Source organism: Antechinus flavipes, chromosome 2 (genome assembly GCF_016432865.1).
Source record: "Antechinus flavipes isolate AdamAnt ecotype Samford, QLD, Australia chromosome 2, AdamAnt_v2, whole genome shotgun sequence".
Classification (NCBI taxonomy): domain Eukaryota; kingdom Metazoa; phylum Chordata; class Mammalia; order Dasyuromorphia; family Dasyuridae; genus Antechinus; species Antechinus flavipes.
Genome location: NC_067399.1, coordinates 342,665,202 through 342,690,911, shown reverse-complemented (window position 1 = coordinate 342,690,911; position 25,710 = coordinate 342,665,202). Strand labels below are relative to the sequence as shown.

The following is a 25,710-nucleotide window of genomic DNA, read 5'->3' as shown; positions in this document are numbered from 1 at the left end:
TCAACTATCTTCATAGTAGTTTGCATCTCCTCTGTTCAGAGTTCTGGCTGGCTCTTAGATTATTTTTAGAAGCTCATACTGGCTTTCCTAATGCAGCTTTTCTTACTACTTCCTTCTGCTTTCATATATACCAGAATCCATCTCCTGGTATAACCCTCCTAAAACTTTCTACTGTTTTTTTTGTACAGTTCTATGACCTTTCACATTACCATCTTCAAAGGAAAATCTGCATTTGTATTTAAAAAATACAACCTGTCACTTAAATCCTGTATTTAATCCAAGAAAAAATATAGGAAACTAATGAAAGTGAATATGGAATATACATTCTCATAAGCCCAAGAAAATGATTTAACTCTTTAATACCCTCTCAAAGTAAAACAAAATAAGAACTTGGAATTGGAGGCCCAGGTTCACATATGGTCCCCAACTCTTACTTCTTAAATCAATAAATTTCTCTGGATCTTAATTTCCTCATGTGTAAAATGGAAAAATATTTTTATTATTTTCACAGAATTGTTTTTAAAAAGCTATTTTAAAATTTAAATCAGTAGGAAAAAATATGTTATTGACATTACTGTTATCCTTTTACTCAAGAGGTTCCCATTGCCTCATATGGTATTAGAAAGTAACTGCAAAATTCTATGCAAGACTGACTGCATTTAGAAACAGGCTCCACATAAAGGTTATTTTGTTAAGTGTTACATGGATGAGGCAAGTTCAACAGGAATCAAATGATAATATCAGTAAAAACAGCACAGACAATTTATCTAATAGAAATCAGGAATGGAACATCTGGAGTACCATAATACACTGTCAATCACTGCTTTCAACAGAAGGGGAAAGTGCCAGCACCTTGAGTGCTAATCTGAAATGAAAGCAGTTTATTTCAGGCACTAGACTAAGTATACATATTTGCACATGAAAGGATAGGAATGATTCCTCTCTTCTTTCTTAGGCCCTAAACCAGTCCCAACGTGTAAGAGAATACAATGATGGCAAAAGAAAAAGAACTCTTTCTTTGTTTTTCCCTTCTAATGGCCTTCTAAGCCACAATTTGGGAGATTTTATTTTTCATCCAGTCTGTAAGCAGCACATGTTGGGTAAGACAGCAGAGAGTGGGATGGAAATCAACAAGGCTACTCCCCCAAAGAAAAGCTGTTTTCTTTTTTTTTTTTTTTAATTTATATATTTTTTTATTTTTATTTAATAATTACTTTATATTGACACTCGTTTCTGTTCCGATTTTTTTTTTCTCCTCCCTCCCTCCACCCCCTCCCCTAGATGGCAAGCAATCCTTTATATGTTGGATATGTTGCAGTATATCCTAGATACAATATATGTTTGCAGAACCGAACAGTTCTCTTGTTGCACAGGGAGAATTGGATTCAGAAGGTATAAATAACCCGGGAAGAAAAACAAAAATGCAGATAGTTCACATTCGTTTCCCAGTGTTCTTTCTTTGGGTGTAGCTGCTTTTGTCCATCATTTATCAATTGAAACTCAGGTCTCTTTGTCAAAGAAATCCACTTCCATCAAAATATGTCCTCATACAATATCGTTGTCGAAGTGTATAATGATCTCCTGGTTCTGCTCATTTCACTTAGCATCAGTTCATGTAAGTCTCGCCAGTCCTCTCTGTATTCATCCTGCTGGTCATTTCTTACAGAACAATAATATTCCATAACATTCATATACCACAATTTACCCAGCCATTCCCCAATTGATGGGCATCCATTCATTTTCCAGTTTCTGGCCACTACAAACAGGGCTGCTACAAACATTTTGGCACATACAGGTCCCTTTCCCTTCTTTAGTATTTCTTTGGGAAATACTAAATACAATAGAAACACTGCTGGATCAAAGGGTATGCACAGTTTGATAATTTTTTGGGCATAATTCCAGATTGCTCTCCAGAATGGTTGGATTCGTTCACAACTCCACCAACAATGAATTAGTGTCCCAGTTTTCCCGCATCCCCTCCAACATTCATCATTATTTTTTCCTGTCATCTTAGCCAATCTGACAGGTGTGTAGTGGTATCTCAGAGTTGTCTTAATTTGCAGAAGAAAAGCTGTTTTCTACACTGGGATGAATAAAAGACCCTTCTGGAACATTTCAGCCAGGAAATCAGAGAATAAAGAATAATTGCCTATAAGTTTAGCCAAAGTACATGCTAGCTAACACGAGAAATTCAACGAGAAGGACCATTCCTTTAGATCTTGGTAAAATGAGAACAAATGATCACAGCACATTGGAGGTGGGTACTTTTTGCCTGGTTCTCATCAAGGTAAAGCATATAAAACCTTCAACTGTTTGACTAAAGAGAAAGAAAGCACTAATTTTTCCCAGCGACACAATTTATTAAAAAGTTGACTTTCCAAAATTACATTTGTTCACTGAAGCGGAATGCTGGGGGTGTACTACCTAAACTTTTTGCTTAAGTTCATCTTCTCATTTTTTAGTTTAAAGTCATTTTGAACCTATTCAATTTTTTTTTTTTTAAAGAAAGGAAACTTCAGAGGATCATAGATTCAGAACTAGAGGAGATAAGAGTGATAATCTAGTTTATCTTCCTCATTTCACAATGAGGAAACTGAGTTTAGGGGGTTAACTGATTTGCCCAATGTTACAGAGACAGTAAGAAAGAGATCCAGAATTCAAACCCAGGTCCTCTGACTTCAAATTCAATTGTGCACGAGTATGTGGAAATTATTTTGTTGAGAGTGGAAAATCTAAATTAATGTTTTCAAAATATATTATATATGTATATGCTTTTTTGCATTAAAAGAATGGAAACCATTTTTTGTTATGGGCCAGAACTTGAAACAAGGTGATAACTCACTGGAATTGATAGAAACAATGCTTAAGTTTACACTTTTGAGAGTTCAAACATTAGCTCACACATTAGAGTTCACAAGTTCGGGAAATTCTTAAGTCAGAAACCCATAATCCCAATCTCTCAAGAGGAGGAATCAACCTTTGGGTTCACACCTTTAAGAGATCATATATAAGGAGCTCCTGGAGTCAGCTGAGAAGAGTAGAACCAAGATTCAGAGAGAGCTAGAGGCTGAAGCTGGCAGACAAGCTGCAAGAGCTCTTGGAACCAAGGAGGGAGATAGGCCTCTAAGAAAACTAACTGGGCTATTTTGAAGGAGACAATAAAGGATTTAAACTTCTAACACCTGGCTGCATTTGAGGTGATTATCGATCTGAACTGAAACTAAGGCTGCCTCCAGAAGCCTGCCCGAGAAACCTGCTCCCAGAGAACCATCATATTCTAGAAAAGAAGACAGCACCACAGTTTTTGTTTCTGTATCCTCATCAACTAGCACAGCATGTTACAAAGTAGGGTTGTTAAATGACTGAAAGTGATTTTCTAATGAATTCCTATCAGGTCAAGGAATATGTACAAATAGTTCTCAAAAAAGAGCTGCAAGCTAATAATAACAACCATACGAAAAAATGAAAAGCAAATAAAAAAAATCCTTAGAGTTAATCTCACATCCAGAAAGTGGTAAAAAAGATAAAAGATGGGAATAGTCAATGTTGGTGGGGTTGTAGAAAAACAAGTAGATTAATATACTGCTAGTGGATATCTAAACTGATTCAATCATTCAGAAAAACAATTAAAAATGATGGTAAATAACCATATTTTTCACATTGTTAGAAACAGTGGAAGTACCCACTTAACATCTACCTAGCATTTACATATCACTTTTAAGTTTTATAAATATTATCTCATCTACAAAAAATATTTATAATAGTACTTTCTGTAGTAAGAAAGAACTGAAAACATAATAGATGTCTCTCATTGGGAAATAGTTAAACAGATTTTGGTACATGAATGTAATAGAATATTACTGAACTGAAAAACAATGATTATAATGAATGTAAGAAAGTATGGCTATACTTAACATGTATAGGACTGCTTGCCATCTAGAGGAGGGGATGGAGAGAGGGAGGGGAAAAATTGCAACAGAAGGGAGTGCAAGGGATAATGTTGTAAAAAATTACCCTGGCATGGGTTCTGTAAATAAAAAGTTATTAAAAAAAAAAAAGAAGAAGAAGAAGAAAGTTATGGGAAGACATGTATGAACTGATGCAAAATGAAGTGAGAACTTGGAATATAATACACAATATAATTAGAAAAAGCAATTACTGAAATAGAATATAGTTAGTTTTGTTGATCTTCTGTTATTCATCTTTTTAATTCTTTGTTGTAAGAAATGATTCTCTAAAAGGGAGATGTGGATAGATACAGTAGAAATGCATATGATATAAAAACAAATGAAATCAATAAAAGTTTGTTTTTAAAATTGAGGAATTTTCTGACATGATCACTTACTTGCTCCAGTTTGCTTTTAGAGATTCCATTAAGTTTCACTTTGTGCTCCCTAATTTAATGAATAATCACAATCCTAGGAGAACTATGAGCTTAAGACAAAGAGATGGGACTCAAAAAAAGGTTACTTTCAACAAGCATACGGAATTATTTTTAATCAATTGTTATAGTGGAAAGTAGGTAATGACACTAGTAAAAGATATTTACTTTTAATAAATTTTAACATTTCAATTGTATCACCTTTAAGTCCATGACTGGGTCTACAACCTATTATAAAACCCATGCTACATTGTTTTTAATCTTCAGGGTCTATTTCAGGCTATTTTCCCATTTAGATGCTTCCTTATGCTATAAGGCAAAAAATTTAAGCAACTTTTCTTTTGTTCTTTTTAACCTAAGTGTAATCTTATTCAGCACCTAGGTTCCCCAACACCAATCCTGCCTGTTTTGGCAGTCTGGTGAAAGCTGCCAGAATAAGAGCCTAATTTAGAATCCTAATTGATTGGTATTCCCTGAACTGTTGCCCTAACCTTTGGACCACCTGGTCTTAAAATGACTATTAGATTTGAACTCTGCTGCCCAATTCTGTGCTGGATTTACTTGGCTCACCAGGGGAAATTCTCACTCCTTAAGTCCCTCCCTTAAGATTTTGATGCAATATAAGTTGTTGGGATCTTTCAATGGGCCTTACAACATTGTGCAGCATCACTTTCAATTATGTTAATACCAACTTTCAGTAGAGTTGAACAAGTTACATGCTAAAGTATTACTGACAGAAGCCTTTTGAAAAAGCCACTAGAGAAGACTCATTTCTTAAATCCATCTGTTCAATTGCTGATGCTCTTCTTATTGTCCCAGTTGCTACACTCAGTGAGCTCTACTCTAGGTTGCTTAACTCCTTATGTGATGACTCTTTACCTCACATACACTCCTGGGACTAGGAAGTGGGGAGAGGAAGGAGGGAATAACAAAATGATTGTTCCTGAAACCAGTGGCTCAAACAAAGGAATTTTCTCCTTAAAAACAAAACAAAACAAAAAAATTTAGATATTTGCTTTATTGTGCAAGAAAAATCAAATCAAAAGAGGAAAAAACCACAAGAAACAAACAAAAGGTGAAAATACCATGCTTTGATCCACAAAAGTGGAATCCAAAACTGGGATCATTGCATTTGGAATGAATAAATGGGGAATATAGGATTTGACAAATGACTCGATGTGCAAACAAGGAAAAGGAACAATTTAAAGCCTTGAGTGATTGGGATATTAGTCGCTGAATCCAAATAGACTTCACAAGAGCCTATTTCAACTCAAAGGGCTTCACAAGAGGAAGATGATTCATTTAATTATGGACAATGAAAGTGAGATGCTAGAGGAAATATCACTAGATGACATTCATTATACATCATTATACATACATATACATCATGTTTGACGTATATATCCTTAGATTACTCTTATCTTCCCTCCGAATAGCCTGTTAGCTCCTAGAGGGTTAGACAGGGTTCCTATCTTCTATTTTTTCCCTTTAATTCCCATGAGGCATGTACAAAATTGGATTTGAAGTCAGAGGATCTCGATTCTGATTCCAGATCGTTTATTTACTATCTGGGCAAATTATGTAAAATTTGGACTTTAGTTTCTTCATCTCTAAAAGGAGGATAGGAGAGAGAGAGTTGGTCTCAATGTCCGTTTCAGCTCTAAATGAGAGTTTTTTTTTTTTTTTTTTTTTTAAAGAAAGAAAAACCAAGTCAGGCCTCTATCTAAACTCAACTCTATTTCTTTCTGATCCCTTTAAGAAATTCTTGTTTCAGAGAACTGTTCAGTTCTGCAAACATATATTATATCTAGGATATACTGCAACATATCTAACATATATAGGACTGCTTGCCATCTAGGGGAGGGGGTGGAGGGAGGGAGGGGAAAAATCTGAACAGAAACGAGTGCAAGGGATAATGTTGTAAAAAAAATTACCCTAGCATGGATTCTGTCAATATAAAGTTATTATTAAATAAAATAAAAGAAAATATATTAAAAAAAATTCTTGTTTCTGGGACACTGATACATTGTTGATGAAATTGTGAATATATCCAGCCATTCTGGAGAGCAATTTGGAACTATGCTCAAAAAGTTATCAAACTGTGCATACCCTTTGGTCCAGCAGTGTTACTACTGGGCTTAAATTCCAAAGAGATCTTAAAGAAGGGAAAGGGACCTGTATGTGCAAGAATGTTTGTGGCAGCCCTCTTTGTAGTGGCCAGAAACTGGAAACAGAGGGAATGCCCATCAATTGGAGAATGGCTGAATAAATTGTGGTATATGAATATTATGGAATATTATTGTTCTGTAAGAAATGACCAGCAGGATGATTTCAGAAAGACCTGGAGAGACATGAACTGATGCTGAGTGAAATGAGCAGGACCAGGAGATCATTATATACTTCAACAATAATACTATATGATGATCAATTCTGATGGATGTGGTCCTCTTCAACAGTGAGATGAATGAAATCAGTTCCAATAGAGCAGTAATGAATTGAACCAGCTACACCCAGGGAAAGAACTCTGGAGATGATGATGAACCACTACATAGATTCCCAATCCCTCTATTTTTGTCCGCCTGCATTTGTGATTTCCTTCACAGGTTAATTGTACATTATTTCAAAGTCTGATTCTTTTTGTACAGCAAAATAATTGGACATGTATACATATATTGTATTTAACTTATACTTTAACATATTTAACATGTATTGGTCAACCTGCCATCTGGGAGAGGGGGGTGGGAGGAAGGAGGGGAAAAATTGGAACAAAAGGTTTCAATTGTCAATGCTGAAAATTACCCATTCATATCTCTTATAAATAAAAAGCTATAATAAAAAAATATTAAAAAAGAAAAGAAATTCTTGTTTCCAGGCTGATTTCAGAGAGGCCTAGAGAGACTTGCATGAACTGATGTTAACTGAAATGAGCAGAACCAGGAGATCACTGTGCATGGAAATAGCAAGATTATAGGATAACCAATTCTGATATACAGAGCTCTCTGATTCAAACCAGTTCTACTTATTCAGTGGTGAAGAGAACCATCTATATCCAGAGAGAGGACTGTGAGAACTGAGTGTGAATCACAACATAGCATTCTCACTCTCTTTGTTGTTGTTTGCTTTCATTTTGTTTACTTCATCATTTTCTTTTTTTGGTTTAATTTGATTTTTCTTGTACAGTAAGATAACTGTATAAATATGTATGCATATTAGAGTTAACATATATTTCTAGCATGTTTAACATATATTGAACTTATTAGGAAAACTATTAACATAATTGACTATATCAACAACCAACCAAACAAAAACCATATGATCATCTCAATAGATGCAGAAAAAGCATTTGATAAAATCCAACAGCCATTCCTAATAAAAACACTTGAGAGCATAGGAATAAAAGGACTTTTCCTTAAAATAGTTAGGGGCATATATTTTAAACCTTCAGTAAGCATCATATGCAATGGGGAAAAACTAGAACCTTTCCCAGTAAGATCTGGAGTGAAACAAGGCTGCCCACTATCACCATTATTATTCAATATTGTATTAGAAACACTAGCCTCTGCAATAAGAGTCGAGAAAGAGATTAAAGGAATTAGAGTAGGCAATGAGGAAACCAAACTATCACTCTTTGCAGATGATATGATGGTATACCTAGAAAACCCCAGAGATTCTACTAAAAAAGCTATTAGAAATAATTCATAATTTTAGCAAAGTAGCAGGATACAAAATAAATCCCCATAAATCCTCAGCATTCTTATACACCACCAACAAAACCCAACAGCAAGAGATACAAAGAGAAATTCCATTCAGAATAACTGTTGATACCATAAAATATTTGGGAATCTACCTACCAAAGGAAAGTCAGGAATTATATGAGCAAAATTACAAAAAAGTTTTCACACAAATAAAGTCAGACTTAAATAATTGGAAAAATATTAAGTGCTCTTGGATCGGCCGAGCGAACATAATAAAGATGACAATACTCCCTAAACTAATCTATTTATTTAGTGCTATACCAATCAGACTTCCAAGAAAATATTTTAATGATTTAGAAAAAATAACAACAAAATTCATATGGAACAATAAAAAGTCGAGAATCTCAAGGGAATTAATGAAAAAAAATCAAATGAAGGTGGCCTAGCTGTACCTGATCTAAAATTATATTATAAAGCAGCAGTCACCAAAACCATTTGGTATTGGCTTAGAAATAGATTAGTTGATCAGTGGAAAAGGTTAGGTTCACAAGACAGAATAGTCAACTATAGCAATCTAGTGTTTGACAAACCCAAAGCCCCTAACTTCTGGGAAAAGAATTCATTATTTGATAAAAACTGCTGGGATAACTGGAAATTAGTATGGCAGAAATTAGGCAAGGACCCACACTTAACACCACATACCAAGATAAGATCAAAATGGGTCCATGACCTAGGCATAAAGAACAAGATTATAAATAAATTAGAGGAACATAGGATAGTTTATCTCTCAGACTTGTGGAAGAGAAAGAAATTTGTGACCAAAGATGAACTAGAGACCATTACTGATCACAAAATAGAAAATTTTGATTATATCAAATTAAAAAGCCTTTGTACAAACAGAACGAATGCAAACAAGATTAGTAGGGAAGCAACAAACTGGGAAAACATCTTTACAATTAAAGGTTCTGATAAAGGCCTCATTTCCAAAATATATAGAGAACTGACTCAAATTTATAAAAAATCAAGCCATTCTCCAATTGATAAATGGTCAAAGGATATGAACAGACAATTTTCAGATGAAGAAATTGAAACTATTACCACTCACATGAAAGAGTGTTCCAAATCACTATTGATCAGAGAAATGCAAATTAAGACAACTCTGAGATATCACTACACACCTGTCAGATTGGCTAAGATGACAGGAAAAAATAATGATGAATGTTGGAGGGGATGCGGGAAAACGGGGACACTGATGCATTGTTGGTGGAGTTGTGAACGAATCCAACCATTCTGGAGAGCAATCTGGAATTATGCCCAAAAAGTTATCAAACTGTGCATACCCTTTGATCCAGCAGTGTTTCTATTGGGCCTATACCCCAAAGAGATACTAAAAAAGGGAAAGGGACCTGTATGTGCCAAAATGTTTGTAGCAGCCCTGTTTGTAGTGGCTAGAAACTGGAAAATGAATGGATGCCCATCAATTGGAGAATGGCTGGGTAAATTGTGGTATATGAATGTTATGGAATATTATTGCTCTGTAAGGAATGACCAGCAGGATGAATACAGAGAGGCTTGGAGAGACCTACACGGACTGATGCTAAGTGAGATGAGCAGAACCAGGAGATCATTATACACTTCGACAACGATATTGTATGAGGATGTATTCTGATGGAAGTGGATTTCTCTGACAAAGAGACTTAACTGAGTTTCAATGGATAAATGATGGACAGAAACAGCTACACCCAAAGAAGGAACACTGGGAAATGAATGTGAACTATTTGATTTTTGATTTTCTTCCTGAGTTATTTTTACCTTCTGAATCCAATTCTCCCTGTGCAGCGGGAGAACTGTTCGGTTCTGCAAATATGTATTGTATCTAGGATATACTGCAACATATTTAACATATATAGGACTGCTTGCCATCTTGGGGGGGGGGGAGGGAGGAAGGGGAAAAAACGAAACATAAGTGATTGCAAGGGATAATGCTGTGTAAAAATTATCCTGGCATGGATTCTGTCAATACAAAGTGATTATTAAATAAAATTAAATTTTCAAAAAAAAAAAAAACATATATTGAACTACTTGCCATCTAGGGGAGGGAGGGAAAAACTGGAGCACAAGGTTTTGCAAGGGCTAATGTTGCAGAATTATCTATGCATATGTTTTGAAAAATAAAAAACCTTAATAAAAAAAAACAGAAAGAAAATAAAGTCATGAAATCATGACAAATTGGGTTTAACTACCTAAAACTGATTACCATCTTTAAGGGAGAGATTAGGAGAGAGAAAATTTGAAACTCAGAATTATAAAGAAAGAAAAAAATTCTTGTTTCCAATATCTCATTTATGACTATGCTTGCCATCTTTTATCTGGGAATAGGGCAGAATATCTGCTTCTCCCTGCCTGCCTTCCTTCCTCTTCCCCCACCCCTTCTCTCTCACACACACACTTCCCTCCTCCTACATACACACACACACACACACCATTAGACAATAGATTTCACAATTTCCTCTTCAGAGTCTAAAACCTGTCAGAAGAACAATGTTTAGCAATGTTCTTTGTAAATTTTCGAGAAATGACAAAGCTACTTCCCAAAAGAGAAGAAAAAAAAAGATTCCCCAAATAAAATAAGGCCTTCTGGAAAACAAACAGAAGAGCAGCTTTTCCTGCCAGGACATGGTAGAAAGTATTTAATGTGTTCATGCTTTTTCAGTTCTGGCAAGGAATCCAGTTTGTGGAAACAGGGCAGCCCAAAAAAAAAAAAAAAAGGCAAGCAGAGATTTAAGAGACAGCAGCAGTGTCTCCACTGCCATCCTTTACAGGACTGCTGAAACAGCAGTCAGAGTTTGAAACCTTGTTTCACTTTCTGTCCTGTCTGTCTCAAGAATGATAATCTAATATTATAAAATTTACAAAATAAAACATCTGAAGAGAAGATACACACTTTGATTGTTAGTATTGGTCAGAAGAGACATAGCTTTATTAGTAGTAGTAGTAGTAGTTTTTTTTTTTTTTTTCCCCCCCGCTGAGGCAATTAGGGTTAAGTGACTTGCCCAGGGTCACACACCTAGTGTGTTAAGTGTCTAAGATCACATTTGAACTCAGACCTTACAGTTACTAAAGAGCCTGGAAAAGTTATGTCTTCATCCACTTTCTTCTTGTTTTTTATTTTGGGAAGCTTAAATCTCAATTACTTTTTTGTATTAATTTTGCTACACATTTGTGTGAATCGGGATAAGTCCTTTTATCTTTTGACCTCAGTTTCCTGATCTGTAAATGAAAGTTTATAGTAATAATAATACTGATAATAACTAGATTTATATAAATAAACCTGTAAGATTTCCAATTCTAAACTTGTATCTGCTTGGATCATATCAGTCTCCACTTAACACAGAGTCACAACAGGTTTGGATAGACATGGTAGATACCAGAATATCAAGCAAGAAACTGAATACTTAGACAAATATTTTGCCATTAATTACTTGTGTGTCTGGATAAGTGGTATTAAAGCTGAATATTTTGATGTCTTAGTTTCCCTATGATAGGAGTATTGTGATAAATTAACAAAATGGCCCTAATTGCTACAAACACAATGTCAAAGATACTTGTAAATATTACATATTAAGATATCAATGATTCAGAGAAGTTCATAAAGTCAAAAATTCAAATACTAATTGTGCTATTCATTAAGCTTTGAATGCCTGATAAAAATGAGGGGGCTTGGACTAAAGAGAGAATATCTAAAGTACTTTCAAGTATTAAGGACTATGAATCCATGAAATTCTTCTTCATAGACTATATCCACCAGTCACCATTACCCAGGCCATTTATTCCAGACTCTTAAGTACACAAACCCTTCTCTAGTCTACCTATTTGGAAGAGCTTTAAACATAGAGCTCTTCTTGAAATAAAAAAAAAGTTCATTTGCCCAACTTTCATCTGTGTTCCATTTCCAGATTTCATGAGTTTTGTGGGAAGTGGGAAAAAGAGGAAAAGTTGGTACTAGAAGCAGAGGGGGAAGTATAACTGGAAAGGGCTAAATAGGGGCCAAAGCAGAAAGTTGTAAGATTTTGACAATGAAAAGAAGCTTATCTTTTACCTTGTACCTTTTGGTAGAAAGCAGGGGTTCTTAACTGGGGTCTGAGGACTTTTTTTTAATGTTTTGATAACTATTTCAATAAAACTGACCTCCTTTGTAATCTTATGCATATTATCAAAATAAAACACATTAAATAAAATACATGCATTTAAAAACATTATTCTGTGAAGGAATCCATGTCTCACCAGGCGACCAAAGGATTATGATACAAAAAAAGTTAAATACCCTTAAGTTAGAGGTCCAGAATCTGACAGATTCTTAGATATAGCCAATCTATTGATTTGCTTTGCTTAACTACACATTAGAAGGGTCAGCTTCTCCTTGGTCATAGGCAGTGATAATTTAAAAAAAAAAAAAAAAGGTTCAATAAGGCATTTTAAAAATAAAAAATAAGACACTAAAAAACACATTTGAATCTTTCTCAGTTGGAACACCTTGGGATGTATCTTTAAGAAGCCACCTTTACCAAATGAGTGGAACTAAGCATGCATTAACAGAAGCCTGAGAAATTCTCATAAAAGCTAACTACTTAGATGTTAAAGAAAACAGGGCAAGGATTTCTACTTGCTTAGTGGGTGATAGTTCTATCCAAGCCAGAAGTTCTTAAACCTGCCAACACAAACACAGGCAGCTTCAGACCATGAAGTAGAAGCTCAAAACAGGATGTCAAATTTGGTTTAATGAACAACTCCCCCAGAACAGTGAAGCCATTCTGTACAGCCTAGACACAACTCCAGAGGGGAAGGAAGGGGGAATGGGAGGGTTTCTGGGTAATCCCCTTTTTGAAATGCTAATATCATTACTACCACATAGCCAAAAAGACAAGTGGCAGAGTCCAGCTGACAGAAGCTCAGGCAGTGTGCCCTTACACAGATGGCTTAAATAGGGTCTTTTGTCACTTCTCTTCTATCTCTCTCCTCCCCCAACTAAGGCTTCTGATGTATCTCTAATCACAGGATTCACCGCAACTGGTGGGCAATTCCCTGAAAGAGTTGAATGGCATTGGGAAAGCTGCTTCAACAAGGCTTGAAAGTCCATGTGAAGTGGGAATTTAAGATTCTGATCAGAGGAAGGGAAAAAACTGTACTCTATGACATCAGATTATATCTTAGGATCAGTGATTCCTTTGGTGTAGCTCTCCTCCCCTCTGCTGAATGGGGTAGAGATAGAGGAAGAGGAATTATGATGCTGAGATTCACCTCTTGGTAAGCCTTTTTTGAACTTAATTTTTTTTTTAATTTTTTAAATTTTATTTTATTTAATAATAACTTTGTATTGACAGAATCCATGCCAGGGTAATTTTTTACAACATTATCCCTTGCACTCGCTTATGTTTCATTTTTTCCCCTCCCTCCCTCCACCCCCCCCCCCCCCAAGATGGCAAGCAGTCCTATATATGTTAAATATGTTGCAGTATATCCTAGATATAATACATATTCGCAGAACTGAACAGTTCTCCTGTTGCACAGGGAGAATTGGATTCAGAAGGTAAAAATAACTCGGGAAGAAAATCAAAAATGCAAATAGTTCACATTCGTTTCCCAGTGTTCCTTCTTTGCGTGTAGCTGTTTCTGTCCATCATTTATCCATTGAAACTCAGTTAGGTCCCTTTGTCATAGAAATCCACTTCCATCAGAATACATCCTCTTTTTTGAACTTAATTAGCTTAGACTTAGCTAACTTAGTTGGCTATCTAGACTGGTTATTGGATGACTGAAAAGCAAGTCCATTGGTAATACACACTCTGATTGTTAGTATTGGTCAGAGGAGACATAGCTTTATTAGTAGTAGGTTTTTTTTTTTTTTTTTTTTGCTGAGGCAATTAGGGTTAAGTGACTTGTCCAAGATCACATACCTAGTGTGTTAAGTGTCTGAGATCAAATGTGAACTCAGATCCTCCTGACTTCAGGGCTGGTGCTCTATCCACCCCCACCTAGCTGCTTTTAAGAAGCTGTATGAAGTAACAGACAAGAACTTTAGGGATAAGTTTTGGTATATAATGGCATTTAAAATCCTGAATTTCCTGATAAAACAAATTGGTGAGCATGCTGAGTATACAATATCAAGGGTGAAGAACTAATAATCATAACAATAATAAGTTAGCATTATATAGTGCTTTAAGGTTTTTAAAAATGCTTTATAAAATATTTCATTTGATGCCCACAACAACCCTGAGAGATAGCTGTATTAATTATTCCCATTTTACAGATGAAAAAACTGAGGCAAAGATTAAATGACTTGTTCAGGGTCCCAAAGCTAGAGAGTACACGTAGTGGAATTTGAAATCGGGTCTTTTAAATTCCAGCTCCAATGCTCTGTCTGAAGAAGGGACCCTGAAACTCTAAAACTCCTTGAAGGAGAGATTCTCCTTGGACTGCATCTGTAGGACCTCGCCTGAGGGAAACAAGATAAACAGCTTCATTCTGTTATCTAGGTAGGGTTGGTTCAGGCCTAAACTGGAGAATTCCAACCCTATTGAATTCTAAGATTTTCTCAATTCCAGCTCAAGCTGAAATCTAGCTTGTAGAGAAGAGCCAACTTGAAACTCCACCCACTAGCTTAGCTCCCATGGAGCAGGCCTCTCTTGTAGCCAAACTCCCTATTATAAAAGAGCCAATCTTAAACGTTCTCTTTGCAGAGGTCCTAACATGCCATGCTATGCCAAGGAAACCTCTGCCCGCTGGAATAATATTCTCTTTCAGTGCTCTTCAGTGCTAATCAGAATTTATGCCTCTCTGTCGGGATTTCTCTAAACTTTACTTTTCTGCCAGAATTCCTCCACTGAGGAATTCAGCCTTTCTATTCTTGCATAGTGAAGACTGACTTCTCAATGCCAATATAAACCTCTTTTTATCACTCTAGCTTTTTCGGGTTTGTAAATTCCTTTAATAAACAATCTCTGTGCCGCTAGAAGGGGGGTTCCCAAAACTCCTTACTCATGCGCCGAATCCCAAGGAGGTGAGGGGAACCCAACCTCTCCATTTGGTTCCCTGAATCACAAACCTGCCACTAGACCTTATTAAACTCCCTGACCACCAGGAACCCTAATCTCATTTTGGTTCCCTGAATCTACTCTCATCATTTGGTTCCCTGATAATCCTAAATCTAGAACTTATCATATTTTGGTTCTCGGAACCCCAAAACCTAAACCTCATCATATCCACTGTGCTACCACTTTAAAAAAAAAAAAAAAAAAAAGAACATTATTTTTCTACCACAATAGGTCCTATGGAATCCTCTTAAATAGTTTCTGGAGAGCTCACAAAAAAATCACTACTTCAAATTCCCCACCCCATCTATTGTCATCTTATTTTTTTAAACAGCTTTTTATTTACAAGATATATGCATGGGTAATTTTCAGTATTGACAACTGCAAAACTTTTTGTTCCAATTTTTCCCCTCCTTCCTCCCATCCCTTCCCCAGATGGCAGGTAGACCAATACATGTTAAATATGTTAAAGTATATGTTAAATACAATATATGTATACATATCTATACAGTTATTTTGCTGCACAACAAGAATCGGACTTTGAAATAATGTACAATTAACCTGTGAAGGAAATCAAAAATGCAGGCAGACAAAAACAGAGGGATTGGAAATGCTATGTTGTGATTCACACTCATTTCCCAAAGTTCTTCCGCTGGGTGTAGCTGGTTCTATTAATTATTGAACAAATGGAACTGATTTGGTTCATCTCATTTTTGAAGAGAGCCACAACCATCAGAATTGATCATCATATGTATAGTCATCTTATTTTTGACAAGGAAGGATTTGCTGGACTCCTGATAAATATTAATTTGGAATCATTGATACTGATTAGGCAACAGAGATAACATAATATGAGAAGAGATTTAACCTTCAGTTTCTACAAATAATTCTTAAATAGAGACTTTGTGCTAAGTCTGGGTGTGATAACAAAGGTGGTGTTTACACTTAGGAGCACAAGTGATATACACAAATGGCTAAAATGCAAACTAATACATAATAAATACAAAAGAGAAGTTCAAAGAGAGTACTATCCCTGGTGTGATGAAGAAAAGTTTGTTGATTAGAGAGGGAATGAAACTCCTGAAAGGCAGCTTCTTGGCCTTATTAGGAATAGATAGTACTAAAAGGGAAAGTGGTTATAGAGCTGGATTCCTCCAGATTGGTCTTGACTCGAGTGAACTCTGTAAAAATTGTGTAAAACAATCACTAAAAAATTGTGTAAAATAATCACTGAAACTATGTCCCCTTTGATCTGAAAAAGAAGAGAGATCAGGGCTTCCCAGGCTCCAAGGAGTCTAGAGAGAAGGGTGAGATAAGCAGCATTATTCAAGAGCAAATCAACTCCCACTGATCTCTTGGGAAGTCACATCCTTATTCAGGAAATTCTAAAACCTTCAATTTTCATTCAAGTGAGAAATCCTGGTCTGATTATCAATTCAAACTACCCCAGATTTGCTCATAAAAGTGGGTCTTTGCCAGTCATTCTTTGCAAAATTTTCTTCATTAAGAAAATATGCCCACTAAGGGAAAGTCTCTTAATGAAAAATAAAACCTTTTTTTTTTTTTTTTTTTTTGCCACAGACCTTGGGGTTAGTGAATTCTTTCACTTCCAAACCTGAGTCTCTGAGCAGAAGGGATCTCATTCATTCACATATATCATCACTTTCAATTCTTATGCCTCTACAGAATATTGTGGTTGGAACAATCCAAAATTTGGATCCTTCCAGGGACAGAGGATTCCTCACCCTGTACAAATTCACAAGAGTCCCAGTCTGAAGTATCTACTGATCTTTCGGGAGATGGATGGGTAAGTGAATTGGTAATGATTAATGTTAATCTTTTTTAGGGGATACATGAAGGAATGTCCACACAAAAGAAAACAACAGGAACTTTATAAAGTAATTCAACAGTTGTAAATAACAACAATCTAGCAAGTGATTAGAAAGAAGGATGGACTTTAAAGTAATACACAAAAACCTTGGATGCTCCTCTGCAAACTTTTCACAATGGCAAAATCTTATACAGAAAGCAAACAATGTTTTCTTTTTTTTTTTTTTTAATTTTTATTTAATAATGTTTTCTGAGAGGAAGGGTCTGTGAGAGACTAATTGGTACTATTGCTTTAAACTCAATAAATAGGGCACAGCCCTAGATAAAACTGTGAAGTAGGTAAATTGTCTTTGGCAATCTCACCCCATTCCCACCTTTTGGCCTCTATCCCTCAATACTAATATAGATTCAAACTCTCTCTCCACCCCTTAAACATTCTCTATGATGCCCTTTAAACTCAAACTGACTAGACAAAGTAGCAAAAATATCAATTTACTGTAAGGTATAAATGGATATGACTTCTCTTAAAAATATCTGCATTATAACTGGAACAAAGGAATGAATTGCTAATTGCTAAATTTCAGGTATCTATAAGTTAGGGGCAGGGACCTTTTTTTGACTTGAAATTATACCACTTTGGCAAACTTTGCCCATATTTCTTAGAGCTCACAGGATTTACAACTAGAGATTTAAAGATCATTCTTTGCTACTTACTTGTTCTCTGATTTTGCAAGTGATTTTACAACATCTGTTAAATTAAGGATTTGCCATCAGATGATTTCCTAAGGTTCTTTACAGCCTAATATTCTTTCACTAATGGAAAAGACAGTAATAACACTCAGATCTGGGTCTTATCATTAACCTAAGTTTTATCACTGGTACAATGAATCAGACACTTTTCTTGAAGACAAGAAATGTTAATATGAAGATAACATCTATAATAGGATTGATTCCTACAGCTTAATTTGCATCAATATTAGTAATGAATTAGAAATTACTATAAATAGTCAGATGTGGAAAAACAAAATGGGAAGAACACTTTTTTTTTCAATTATTTTTATTTATTTTTCTATTTATTTTTTTCAGTACCTCTTTTCTTGATGGTATTCTAAATACTGGACACTTAACATCCCATTTAGAATCATGATTCAGGAATATCCTAAAATCCATTAAAAAAGGAAGTAACTTCTCAACAAATATAAAAAAAGAGTCCCACAGGAAAAAAAAGGAAGAAATGAATTAATTGATTTTTTAATTAAAAAAAAATTGTTTTTAATGCTACAACAAAACTAAAAGATTAAAAAAAAAAAAAGGAGTGGGGAGAATGTAAAGTACAGTCACTCTTCTTTCACTACTAAAAGCATTGCCTTGATTTTATTAGTAACCTCACTTTCACTTTCATGCTGGTAACAATGCACATTCTGGTCATGCATAGTGTCGGGGATGGGGTCTTTGGGGGAGATGGCTATGTGCACCCCGAACAGGGACAGGCGCCCACGGAGTAGTTTTCTCCATGGTCTCTGGCTCTGGGTGAGCAGCCTCCCTCCCCTCTTAGACAACGACCCGAAGCAGGAATACTCAGTGGAACGTAGAATTGAAGATTGAAAGAAATAGAGTCCTGATGGCCGGCATTTGCAGCCTGAAAAGAAACATATGTTCTCGAGGTAAAGCTCTTGGGAAGTCTGGGGGTTTATTGGCTGGGTCGAGGGAGACCCTGAGGGATTAGCCCTCTTAAATTTATTTTTGGTGTGGACTGCTGTTAACCCCAACGATAAAGGACTTTTCCTAAGGAGGCTCTCGGGTGGCTGTGGGGGCGTGAGGGTAACATAGGGCCTCCGCCAACACCTGGATCGGGTCCAGGGTGGTATAGAAGCAGTCCGAAAATTTGTATCAGGACGTTAGCTAGGGAATTCAAGACTGGAATGAACTTCCCAGATATACAAGGGAAGAAAACTGGGAGGATGTATATCCCAGGATTATTTGGGTATATCAGACTTAAATCTGTATGTAAAAGGTGAAAAGAGTTTTATGAATGTATGTGTGTATGTCTGCTTTGCATTGCCTTTGTTCTGTGTTAAAAGTTAGAAAGCTCATAAGAGATAAGAATTCAGCTCTGTGTTACAGGCTTAGAAAAATATCAGGCTGAATTGTGGGAACTGGAATTCATTCAGAGTAGTAATTCTTTCAGAGTGGCTCAGAATGTATTGGTCTTAGAATTTGGGAACTAGTTTTGGGCTTCTCAAGAAAAGAAAATCATTTTTCTCTTTCTCTCCCTCTGTCTCTCTCAGTGGCTTTGCAGGAAAGTTTGGAAAGTTTTCAGAAAATAGAAGAACAGTGGCTATTGCTCCTGTAAACAAGGAGCCTGTTATCAGGACTCAGCCAGAGAAAAGAATTCTCAAGGTAAAGCAAGGATTGGTGCTTAACTCTTTCCTGGTTACTAAAGAAAAGACATGGGAATAAAGTATCTAGGTAAATTTTAGGAAATTTCACAAACTGAAGTAAAATAACTTTAAATTGGTGTGTGTGTTAAGATTGGAAAATTTAAGATCGGAAATAAGAAACTGCAGATATTGGAAGGGAGTAATAAATATAGAGTAAGAGAGGTAAATAGTTGAACACAGGGGCATTCTGACCTGTTGGACCTGTGGACTAGGCATACTTCTAAAGAAAAAACATTTTTCAGGAAAAGAAAGATCATTATTAGTAAATTTGCCTTCATGGAATTAGAGAACAGAAAGTTTAAGAAGACTAAACTGGGTAATTGTTTGCAATATTTGATTAAGAGTTTTGGGAATTTACTATATATATATATATTTTATTTAATAATCACTTTGTATTGACAGAATCCATGCCAGGATAATTTTTACACAGCATTATCCCTTGCAATCACTTATGTTTCGTTTTTTCCCCTTCCTCCCCCCCCCCCCCCAAGATGGCAAGCAGTCCTATATATGTTAAATATGTTGCAGTATATCCTAGATACAATACATATTTGCAGAACCGAACAGTTCTCCCGCTGCACAGGGAGAATTGGATTCAGAAGGTAAAAATAACTCAGGAAGAAAATCAAAAATCAAATAGTTCACATTCATTTCCCAGTGTTCCTTCTTTGGGTGTAGCTGTTTCTGTCCATCATTTATCCATTGAAACTCAGTTAAGTCTCTTTGTCAGAGAAATCCACTTCCATCAGAATACATCCTCATACAATATCGTTGTCGAAGTGTATAATGATCTCCTGGTTCTGCTCATCTCACTTAGCATCAGTCCGTGTAGGTCTCTCCAAGCCTCTCTGTATTCATCCTGCTGGTCATTCCTTACAGAGCAATAATATTCCATAACATTCATATACCACAATTTACCCAGCCATTCTCCAATTGATGGGCATCCATTCATTTTCCAGTTTCTAGCCACTACAAACAGGGCTGCTACAAACATTTTGGCACATACAGGTCCCCTTCCCTTTTTTAGTATCTCTTTGGGGTATAAGCCCAATAGAAACACTGCTGGATCAAAGGGTATGCACAGTTTGATAACTTTTTGGGCATAAGGGAATTTACTATATTTTAAAGAGGTACTATAATTTTGAAATTGAAATAAAATTAAAATTGGGGGAAATAATTTACTGTTGTCTTACACATGTTAGATTTATTCTGAGTATAAAATCTTAAGAATTTTTCGAATATTGTGGCCTTTACAACTGAAGAGAAAAACTTTTCTTTTTTTTTATTATTTGGTTGGACTTCAAATTGAAATATAGGTTATTAAACAAAATGCCAGTAGCTTACCTTAGGGGGGGCTTGTGTTTGTATCTCCCTACTTAAATGGTATGTTGCTTTTTAAAAGTATTGAGTAATTTGTAAACTATATTATAAGTTTTATGAAATTTGATTCAAAATTAATTGTGAATCTTGAAGTTTAAAGTTTAAAAAAAAGATGATTTAAAGACAAGGGAAAAGAGATTGATTTACAAAAGCAATTAATAGTTTAAATAGAGCATCTAGTCGGAAGGATTTTTGGTTTAGGAGTGTTTAAAGTATGTAATAAATTTTGAGCAAGTAAGCATTGGGAAGAGAGAGAGACAGAGAGATGGGATAGGAGAATGAAGGTAATTTAAGAAGGATTGATTAGTAGAAACAAATGATTTCAAGAAGTCGTCAGTGGGAAAAAGAAGGAACTGGTTGGAAAGGGTAGTCACAGAGAGATGGCTGTGAGAAGGGATGTGTTTTTGTGGGAGGAGAGCAAGCGAGCAGCAGTGGAAAACGGCAGCCGCTTGGTTCCTTTGGCTGAAGAAAACAAACGGTTATTTAAAGAGACAAATTGTTCTTACAAGATGTTAATTGATTGAATATTTGTTTCTTTAGATACATAATGGTTATGAATATTAAAGAATATGATCAGAAATGTGGTATATAGTTTGAAAGGGTTATTTCAAAAAGTTTAATTGATGTTTTCAAGAACTTTTCAGATTCTTTTTATGTGAAAATAGGAAGTTTTAATTAACTGTATTGATGCCAATTATCTGAAATGGGACTTCAAGGATAATAGTTTTTGCCTTCTTCCTTTTGAAAATGTTTTTGTTGTGAACCATATGTAGTTTGGGATTTTTCTGTATATTGGGTATTTTAAAAGCAAAATGATTGGTATATTCAATTTATTCAAGATGCAACATCTACTTGAGTATATAAGAATTGTGTGAATTTTCTGGGATAAATTTCTTACTGTTATTGATATAAGGTCATGGTAAATAACTGAGATTTATTTGAAACTTTGGAGACGAAATTCTTTGGGCTTGTAATTAATGCTGTTTGGAAGTTTTAAAGCTCCACTCTTTGATGTGCTAAAGATTGAGTTTTAACTACTTATATTATGTTATAGTTATGTTCTTGCATTTTTTCCTCCTGTGACTGATTTCTATGATCAGAACAATAGTTAATAAGAACTGTTAATGTAATTCAAATATGTCATACCTTGCTGTTTCCAATCTGGTTATATGTAATCATTATATCCTAAATACTTAGGCAAATAAGTATTTAGCCTGGTCATCTGTCTGTTACTGGATATTTGTGTTTTATTTTTAAAATTTTTTTTTTAAATGATAAGAGGACAATTTACAATGGTCTGTGAAACCTAACTGCTATTTATTGGAACTATAGCTGTCTGCCTGTTCTGTGAAGCAAGCTTATTCCTTCACACAGGAACTGCTGGCCAATCTATACTGGCATCCCCACATGTTGTTGCAGGTCCAGACTGTTCTAACTTTGTTAGATTTAGTTTTTTGTTCTAGATTTTGGTCAAATTACAGATTATTGAATCTCTTCTGAGACATGGATCGGCACATCTGAAGCTTAGATTGACACCACACCCACACCCCTGCATGGATTGAGCACCTTCGCCCATTTCTCAGCCTGAAGCAGCTAAGATCGAGACCATCGCCAGTGCTCCTGATGTAATTTGGACTGATATGGGGGAAATGGGAAAGTGGTTGATGAATTATTGTTAAAATTACAATTCTATTACTAGAGTTAGAAAAAAATGCAAACATTACTGTGTGTTTAAGATTTGGGATGGAAATTATTAAAAATGGTAACTATTGCTGTTAAGGAAGTTATAATATGTTTATAATATCTATGTTCACTTCAGAATATGTAATTGTTTAAGGTATTTGATTGATTGATTGATTGATTTGATTGATTTTAGGAAACTCCTCCTGTACTAGACTGTTATGTATGTAGGAACTTTAATTCACTCTTGGGATTTATATGTGGATGGTTATTTGACTATTTACTTTTTTTCTGGATGATTCCTTTCCATGAGGAAAAAAAAAGGAGAGGAAGAGATAGGGAACTAGGGAAACTGGTGGATTTTTCTCAAAATACCTAAAAGAGTGGGAACCCTTAGTTTTCTTTCACTTTTGCCTTACGTACTTCTGCCCCACCCCCTATACCACCAGTTCAGATTGAATTGGAAGTCTTTAAACAATCCTTTTTGTTTTTACTATGTTTTAGCTTTGAAACCCCTTATTCTGTGGAATTGCCCTGGCAGACTCAGTTTTGGGAACTATTCTGTTTTAAAGAAATCTCTAAGATAAAGACATTTGTCTTGGGATTGGCAATCACCAGCCCTGTAACCCCAGTTTCTTAACTGGTACCTCAGCATTTTTAATAACATTGCCCTTTTGAGATCAAGCTTCTAAAGTTTGGGGTTTGCCTGCCTTCATGTTCTAACTGTGCATGCTCTGATAGCTCTGCTCAGAAATCTGTATTCTAGTAGCAGCCCTGTCTGTCCCCTTGGGTGGGGACAGGTGGAGCTACACTAAGCCTCACCCTTCTCCCCTAAAGTGGGTTGCCCCTCTGAATGGGCAGCATGACTGAAGCAGAAGCTGAGTTAAGTGCACAAATGACTGCAGACCACCTAACACAGTGAACTGTCCATCTCAAACTGGATTCTCTGGCTGAGATGAGGGTTTTTGTACTGCTGATAACTCTGGGGTTGTCAGGAAGAGACTTGTCCTTGCCATAAGTCCTTGCATTTTCTAGTTTCATTTTGACTTATTTGCCTCACATTGGATTGGTCAAAATTATGGTGCTGAGACCTTCCAGGTATCTTGGGGAGGTAATTCAATAATTCAAATATTCAGAAGAGTGTGTAATGTTGTGCCTCAGTTTCCCTAGATTGTCATCTTTATTTATCTTTGTATTTTTATGTTTGCCAAATGCCAATCTGTTCTGTGATAACTGTTTCTAAGATAGTTGATGGAAGCAATTTTTATGGTATGAACTTATTGCAATCAATGGTATTATCCTGTTGCTGCTTTGTCTATCCTGTATAATTACATTAGTAACCAGAATAGTTCAGTGGTCCCTATCAAAATATTGCATACAGAAGATGCTATTAAAATGATAATTCTTCAGAGAAAAGACTGAAATGTATTAAAGAGGGATGATCTTGATTGTGAACTTGATAAACAATGTATATATAGATATACTAACTGATTTTGAACAGTGTGTAAGTTCTTCATAGAAATATGATAAAAATCATTTACATGTTAGAAGCGGGGAGCTGTGGGGAATAGAAAAGGTGAAGAACTTACAGGAATGTATGAATTCTTTTTCTGTATTTTATTATTTCTGTGTCTCCCCTATGACCTGTATATGTGCAGGCTCATATCTACTTGAGCCTTGGCCAGCTAGAAACATATTTACTTAACCTGAACTGATGACATTTATTGGTATTTGACATTTATCAATATTTAGTCTATTAGCTGGACCACTGTCTGCTTGATTAAGCCTGAAGGCCTGACTTTGTTTCCCAGAAATCAGGAGATTTCAGGGAAACAGAAACCTTCCATTCCAATCTCCCCAACTAGCAACAACTAATTAGATGCCTCCCCCTCCCCTTCTCAATGCTCTCTTACTTGTGATGTAATTTCTTATATAAAAGCTATGTATCTCTACTACTTCTTTAGCCCTCCTACCGCGAGCTTATCTTGCGATGGGACGGCTCATCCTCCGGAGGTTTTTTTTCAATAAACAACTTTTCTGCCTTCTACTGAGGGATCTCTGAGTAGTCATTTTGGGTAAGGGTCTTCTACATCCCTCACACATAGTAAAGAAAAAAATGAGAGGTACAATATGTACAAGTTAGTAGAGCAGTTGATATCCTACTACTAGGGACTTCACTGGTGAAGTTACCCTACAGATGTAAAAAAAATTCCCTGTGCATTCACTGCAGATCTTCATTGTTTGCTTTTAAAATATAAGTTTCACAATCTCCAGTAACAATTAAAGGCCCCAGCAACCTCTTGCTTGAGTTTTCAGAGGGTCATGGCAGGGAGGTTTACAACAACATACTATACACTAAATAGTCTCACTTGCCATTTTATTATTTCTTTCTAGGATGCAATCCAGATGTCTTCAGCCATGCTTTATTCTGAAGCTTCACCCCAACTCTGGAATTCACACATTGGAAGTACCCTCCCTCTGGAATCCTACCAGAAGCTTCATTTAAGGAGAGTATCCAGGTCAGCCAGGTATCATTCATCCTCTGGTAACACTCCAGACAATCTCTACCATGCTGCTACCTAACTTACCCCCTTTCCCGCTTACCACTTCAGCTTCCTTTTATGTGTTTTTCCCCAATTAGAATATAAGCTCCTTGGGGGCAGTAGCTGCTTCTCTACTTTTATTTATATTCCCAGTCCATAGCATTGTGTGCTATGTGTGCTGAGCACATAGTAAATACTTGATAAATGGTAGCTGACTAATTTACTGGCTTCAGAGAGCTTTCTAGTCTGTGAGTAAGTTTTCAGGTGGGGAAATAGGAGATGTTGACATGCTCAGGATACCAAGTTTTCTTTGTATTTTTGCTTCCCCCAGAATGCTGAGAAGAGTGCACTTCATAGAATAGCTGCTCAATAAATGCTTATGGGAGATGATGATGATGACTGAACCTTCAGATCTGTTATCTTTAACCAAATTTTCTTCTGCCTTTTGCCATCCCAAACAATTAAATTTTATATGATACAAATTTAAACCAGTAACAATAACTTAAATCCCTTTCTCCACATAAAGTGCTGATAGACATATGCCCAGACCACCCTTTGTATTATATTATAGTATTATAGTATCAGGGGTTTCAAAAAATGAAAGGAAAAATATAGACACAGTTGAATACAGGGAACCAAAATGATGAGATTAGGGTTTCTGGTGGTCAGGGA

At 35.8% G+C, this 25,710-nt stretch overlaps 1 protein-coding gene and 2 long non-coding RNA genes across 4 annotated transcripts in view; 2 read left to right on the top strand and 1 right to left on the bottom strand.

Moving 5' to 3' along the window:
- The window catches only part of LOC127549688 (uncharacterized), a 75,750-nt gene extending 69,679 nt beyond the window's left edge, over nt 1–6,071 (top strand). The window contains exon 2 of the long non-coding RNA XR_007950691.1: nt 1,393–6,071. This is a non-coding gene — a long non-coding RNA (uncharacterized LOC127549688). The remainder of the gene's footprint in view (nt 1–1,392) is intronic.
- Nucleotides 1–25,710, bottom strand: part of SUSD6 (sushi domain containing 6) — a 117,489-nt gene that overhangs the window by 30,209 nt on the left and 61,570 nt on the right. The gene's annotated exons all lie outside the window — the stretch shown is intronic.
- On the top strand, nt 8,213–25,428 carry LOC127549686 (uncharacterized). Its single transcript, XR_007950689.1, has 3 exons — nt 8,213–19,394; nt 24,890–25,014; nt 25,370–25,428. It is a non-coding gene; the product is annotated as an uncharacterized LOC127549686 (long non-coding RNA).